General features: G+C 42.6%; 1 protein-coding gene across 1 annotated transcript in view; it reads right to left on the bottom strand.

Annotated features, from left to right (window-relative positions):
- Window positions 1-5,973, bottom strand: part of DRD2 (dopamine receptor D2) — a 65,825-nt gene extending 59,852 nt beyond the window's left edge. The window contains exon 1 of the mRNA XM_039496851.1: window positions 5,835-5,973. The gene's annotated coding sequence lies outside the window, so the exon portion shown is untranslated. The remainder of the gene's footprint in view (window positions 1-5,834) is intronic.
- Window positions 5,974-6,152: the final 179 nt, after the last annotated feature.

The raw sequence follows: 6,152 nt of genomic DNA, 5'->3' as shown, positions 1-6,152 counted from the left end.
TTTCAAGTTGGCAACAGTAAAGAGTTTCCTATTAACACTTTTGGATGCCAGTGGTAGAGACTGAGGAAGCTTAGACATAAATCAATCCATATCTGGGTGTATCTAGGTCCTCCACCCAAAGGACCATCTGGGTTGTTATCTGAAATAGACTGTTAGCTGTCCAATAGGATTAAAGATTTTCCTTCCAATAGCATGAGGTTTCATGGTATTGTTAGGCCTGAATGAAAATATAGCAGATAAAACAGTTATGCTAACCTGACTGAAATCAGGCTAGCAAAGGTTTTGGATAATCCCAGAGTGGAAAAGTATTGAAAAAGCAGCATTGTTTAACAGAGCCCTGGAAAACGTGAGACAAGCCTGAGATAAACCAGGGATTGCATGGCTGGCATACCATTAGCTGTGCTAAGGACAGTGTTTGAAGAGCTGATAAGGAACTCTAGCATCCCACGGTTCAGATTCTAACTTTTGGTTGAGTTATAGGTTTGTTTAAAAACTCCCCTGTATTTCTAACTTTTGGGTGTTTGTTAAGAGATAATTAATAATCTAAAGTTGTAGACATAAAGTCTAGGCATGTGTGTATATTAAAAGTGTCTAGTTTTAAGTTGTTAAACAAAGGGGGGTGGGTTTTGCTCAAGTGAGTGATGTATGACGTAATAAAACTGTCTATATAGGCTAATGCTAAGCTGTAAAAAGGGCCTGGTTCTCACTGCACTTATCAATAAAAGGCTTTTGATCGGACCTTGCTGGTGTTGACTGTCTCTTTGTGAACAGACAACGAATTTCGCTGTCGGGGTTAAAGTCCCCAACAGTATGACCACCACACATGTCTAAAATGTTCAAGAATCAAAATTGAGGCATCCAAGACAATAACTGCGTCTGAGAGTAAGGTGTTGGTTCCTTCTTAAATGGAAAGGGATTGAAAGATACGACACTCCAAGCTGCCTCTGAAATCAGAATATTACAAACTCTTTAAAGGCAGGTTTGAGGTTTCATATTTAAAATTGAGTAGGGAGGTGAGTCCCTTAGCTTCTTTCATAGGAAGGTGAAAGTTAAAGAGGAGAGAACATGCTACACCTCCCTATTATGTCTGCTTTATTAGAGAAAATGGAGGGTTTGATTTTCTGTTGCGCTACACCTTATTTCATCATTTACACCTATGCAAACTGAATGTAAAACGCTGATCTGGTAGCATTTCACACCAATGGGTGATTGCCATTTTAATTACACCTCTGCCCCGATATAACACTGTCCTCGGGAGCCAAAAAATCTTACCGTGTTATATTGAACTTGCTTTGATCTGCCGGAGCGCATAGCCCCACCCCGTTGGAGCGCTGCTTTACTGCGTTATATCCGAATTTGTGTTATAGCGGGTCGTGTTATATCAGGGTAGAGGTGTATTTCCTTAATAAAACCTGTTAGTACAGACTAGAGTTTATACCTGTGATTGTGGTCACTGTCTTTGGTCTTTGAGTGGTCCCAGAGCCTCTCAATTTGAGAAAAGCACTGGAGGTGGTTTTTCACCCTGTTGAGCTTGAAACTGTAATAGCAGGAGCTGAATCCCCACTGTGGTTTAACATAGAACTGGCAATTAAATTTAAAAGAGGCTACACTTGGTTCAGGTGCAAATGGCTGGACAAGGTGCAGGGCAGTGGAGAATGAGACCACTAATGACTAAACTGACTCCGTTGGAATGGGGGAGTAGTAGGGAGGGCATATTTAGCTTGTAATTGCTCAATAGTCATAATTTGGACCCTACCAAATTAACGGTCCATTTTGGTCAATTTCACAGTTATAGGATTTTTAAAATAGTAAATTTCATGATTTTGGTATAAAGGAGTTGAGCGTGGGGGAGTCGTAGGGTTATTGTGTATGTCGGGGGGTACTTATTTCTGCGCTGCTGCTGGCGGTGGCTCTGTCTTTAGAGCTGGGCAGCTGGAGAGTGGCGGCTGCTGGCCGGGAGCCCAGCTCTGAAGGCAGAGCCACCGCCAGCAGAGGCTCAGAGGTAAGGATGGGATAGGATGGTATTGCCACCCTTACAGCTGGGCCCTCACTCAGCAGCCGCCACTCTCTGGTACTGGTCTCCCCTGTGAAGTCTGTATAGTGTAGGGTATGTAGTGGAAAAATTGTTAGGGCCTAAACTTTGATTGACTCGGCCCTGAACTTTGGTTCAGACCTGAACATTAGTCAAGTTACCTGGAAGAAGGGTTTTTTTTGGAGAGAGGGGATTTTTGAAGGCAGGGTGAAGGAAAAGTACAAAAGCAGAACTATCTATAATCACAAAGCTTATGATTCATAAGTGCCCACTGTTAGTTTTAGGGGAAGCTTGCAGCCGCAAAGGGCAACAACAAATAACAGGAAAGCTGGCTGTGCTGTTTTCCCTTTTATGGAAGATGTATTCCAATTATGGCAATGTTAACCAGGAACTATGTATTACTAATTGTGGTTTTTTGCTATATAAGTTACTACAAAATCTGTATTTGGGGGGACTGCCAGTTCACTGGTACCCCATGGGCATGCTCGAAAATAAAGGGGCCTCGGGCGATTCTGATCCAAACACAACATGTGGTTATTTTTCCACGACAGGTAAAAGCACACAAAAGACCAGATTTCATCGGGGGGGGAGACCAGATTTCACAGTCCATGGTGCATTTTTCATGGCTGTGAATTTGGTAGAGTTCCAGTCATGATTCTTGTGCTAACTCTCCGTGACAATGACCACTGAAGCCAACTGCCAAATGAATTAGGGTTGTGTGATGTTACAGCAAAGATGGAAAGGCTTTGTTTAATTATTCTACCTGCTTCCTTCCTAATGTATAAAGACTGAAGAGGAGGTAAGTGACGGTGCCTCTGTGAGATCGCTGGGTCTATGTGGAAGTTCATCTTTGCTCTAATGAGTTACTGGAGATACTGGGCCCAATTCTATGCTGCTGTAACTCCATTCACTTCAATGGGCTCACTCCTGATTCACACTGGTGTAAAGGAGAGAAGTTTCAAGACTTTTGGACCTCCAGAAGCCACTTGTGTTGACAAATCACTGATTCCAAGAAACACCTTGGAAAGAAGACTTGGAAATCTTGCTGCCTCTGCTCATAAAAGGAGAGCAATTCTAGAATTGCTTAGGGTTAGATTGTGGCTTTTGGCAAAGCCCTGCACAAAGTTGCATTACTGTAGGAGCAGCCCTGGGAGGCATTGACTGTGGCAACCCTCTCAGCCTCAGCTCCTCTCCTGCATTTTCCTTGGTCCCAGCCAGGCACGAGTTGTTCACCACTGGTCTATAGGAGCAGAAGATTACGATCTTCCTCTGTGTGGACTTGGCTACACCGGCCAGTGACCAAAAGGCAGGAGTCAAGGCTCCACCCATCCTCTGCCCACTTGTCCCACCCAGGGGACAGTAAGCAGAAGAGGAACCTGGCAAATTCATATGTGCCTGGACCTGGGTATCCCATGTAAGTGTATAAGGGGGCCAAAGATCCTTATACCCTCTGACTGCTCTCCTGTACAGGCATCTAGGCCATGTCCCACAATCCTGCCTTTAGTGTCACTTACACGATAAGCGTTAAAGGTTAATATGAATAAAATGTGAGCTGTTGGCTTCAGTGTATATCTTGACACCCTCCCCCCTACAAATGGTACTGAATATTAACCCAGACTCACTCTGATTTTGTGGTGGTGCGTGTGAATCTGGCTGAAGCCTGAAGAAGAATCATCTGCTTTTTAGAAGATAGCAGTGGTGTAAAAAACTCTAACAGCATACACGGTCTTAAAACAACAGCTGAACACACAAAAGCTGCTGGGTATAAAGCCCCTGTGTTCTTTGTTTAAGTGGTAACATGTTATCCTCATTATGGAACAATAGCTAAGATATTGTAGTAATCCGTATGGTGGTAAAGGGGTCACACAGATTATTTTGAGATACTTCATAGAACAGTGTGGCATGTCATGCTGAAGCCGTGTTGTGCATATACACACAGTGCATGTGGGCATAAAGATGGTCTGACATTTCAGACCATCTTCAGGCATATCATGCAAGTGGGTATCATGGCTATATATATATATATATATATATGGCATTTAGTGTGACATGTCATGGAATCTTGTGATACATCACACAGGAACCTTAGATGGTTTAACCCAGCTATGAGTAGAAAGGGAGATCTATATGGATCATATAAAGAGATATTGACTCAGATGAGATGGATTCTGCCAAAACGTAGACCAGTGTAATTCCACTGACTTTAACAGAGTTATTCTGCCTGATTTTCACCAGTGTAATTGATTGGAGAATTAAAAACTCTCTGTAGCTCATATATGCCTTTCACTATATGCACAGTGCATGTGAGGGAGATTCACTTAGTTCACAAATGAACACAGGAGTAATTTAAGAAAAGTTTGCTTTAAGGTGAACAGTTTTTTCTTAGGATGCAGGCAAGGTGAAGAATGGAGATTCAATGATAGAATTTCTAAAGACATGGAAATGAAGCAGACAGAATGGAAAAAGAATACACCCCAGAAATAAACTAATCAGATTTGGTTAATGCTACTCAAACTGCTTATAGCACTTTCCTCTTTTAGGGAAAGAGCGGTAGCTCCAATAGGTAGCCAACTCAGTTTGAATTGCTAGGAGCAACCCATAAAGATTTACTTTGGAAAGAATCAAAATTCCTAGTATAAGCCTGTGCATTGTTAAGATCATTGTGTGATTAAGGAATCACACTTGCATCAAATGTGTAGATGCTAAAAATATATTCAACGTCTTCTGCAGTGAACTTCACATGTAACCTGTGTGGGCAAGGGATAGTATCATTTCTTAGCTGGTTATTTGTAAATGACTTAAAACTTTATTTGCATGGACAGCAGAGCATGATCCATGTCCTAACATACTGTTTGTACTTTTGCTCCCTATCTTACATCTTGACTACCCTGACTGAGATTTAATTTTAGTGTACAAGGGTCACCTATGTATAAGCCATTTACACACAGCAACTTGGACAAAAATGGTCTGTCAGGAATGTGGCTGATAGGGCCCAGTCCAACTGTCAAGATTCCCATTGACTTCAGTGGGAGTCAGATGAAGCCCATAGCTGAGTGGCAGAGACATAAGTATCAATGTAACAGTGAAGATTTGTTCATTCCCCACAAGTCCACAACAACTACTGGCAATGTTTAAAGGAAATAGCCCTAAAGCTGTGTCTTCCAACCTCATTCAGAAAAAGGTGAAGATGACAAATTCCCGTCCATCATTAAAAAAGATTATGCATCATAAAGATCTGCCTCATTTATTGTGCTGAGAAATAAATAAGGGATGATGTAGCTCTGACTTGAGGTAAAATACTAAGTGGCATAGGGGGGGGAAAAACATTTTTCCTTAAAGACCTTAATTTTTATCCTTGGGATATGACAGCAGCAATACGCTGGATTCCTTGATTTGAGTGCATCCAGGGGAACGGAGTGAACCCTAGGTGTGTTCTCCTCTGTCTAAACGTTTTAATTGGGAGTTTGCCCTGTTGGTTTGTTTCCTGTGTATGTGTGTGAGAGAGATATTAAGCATTACACTTCTAATGAGAATAGTGTGTTCCTTTGGCAACAATAAATGCATCTTACTGTGGTTTATCTATAGAGTTGGTTGAAATGGGGGTGGGGGGAATCATGAAAAATTAGGTTTTTGTGGGGGATGGGGGTTGATTAAAATTGTAGAAGAGCATTTTCACTGCAGTTTTGAAATTTGGAGAAATAAAATAAAAACCCAATCCACACCTTAGCTCCCTCTGTCCATCTCCTCCCCATGGCCTCTGTACCATCCATATTATTTGAGGAGGAAATAAAAGAAGTCTTACCTTCAAGCCATACGACTCACTGGAGCAGAGAGCTGGCAACACTTCTTGTCCTGTATATCCACAACAGCACCGCTCTTCGCCGTGGCTTCTCCCACCCTTTTCAGAGCTTTCCGCCAGACTTTCCCATTGTCATTGGCACTTTCCCTGAACGCACCGGAGTATAACCCCAACAAACCAGGAATCGCCGGTGGGAACCGTGCTGTAGCAATTGCCAGAGCTTCACGCTGTGGGGTGTGTGAGGAATCTGACTTCGGAGCAAAGAATTTGTCTGCAGCTCGGTCGCTGTCCAGGGCTCAGTGAAGCGCTGTGCAGAGGCTG

This window comes from Mauremys reevesii, linkage group 12, assembly GCF_016161935.1.
Source record: "Mauremys reevesii isolate NIE-2019 linkage group 12, ASM1616193v1, whole genome shotgun sequence".
Lineage (NCBI taxonomy): Eukaryota > Metazoa > Chordata > Testudines > Geoemydidae > Mauremys > Mauremys reevesii.
The sequence above is the reverse complement of the archived record's forward strand: the minus strand, read 5'-3'. Positions and strand labels throughout refer to the sequence as shown.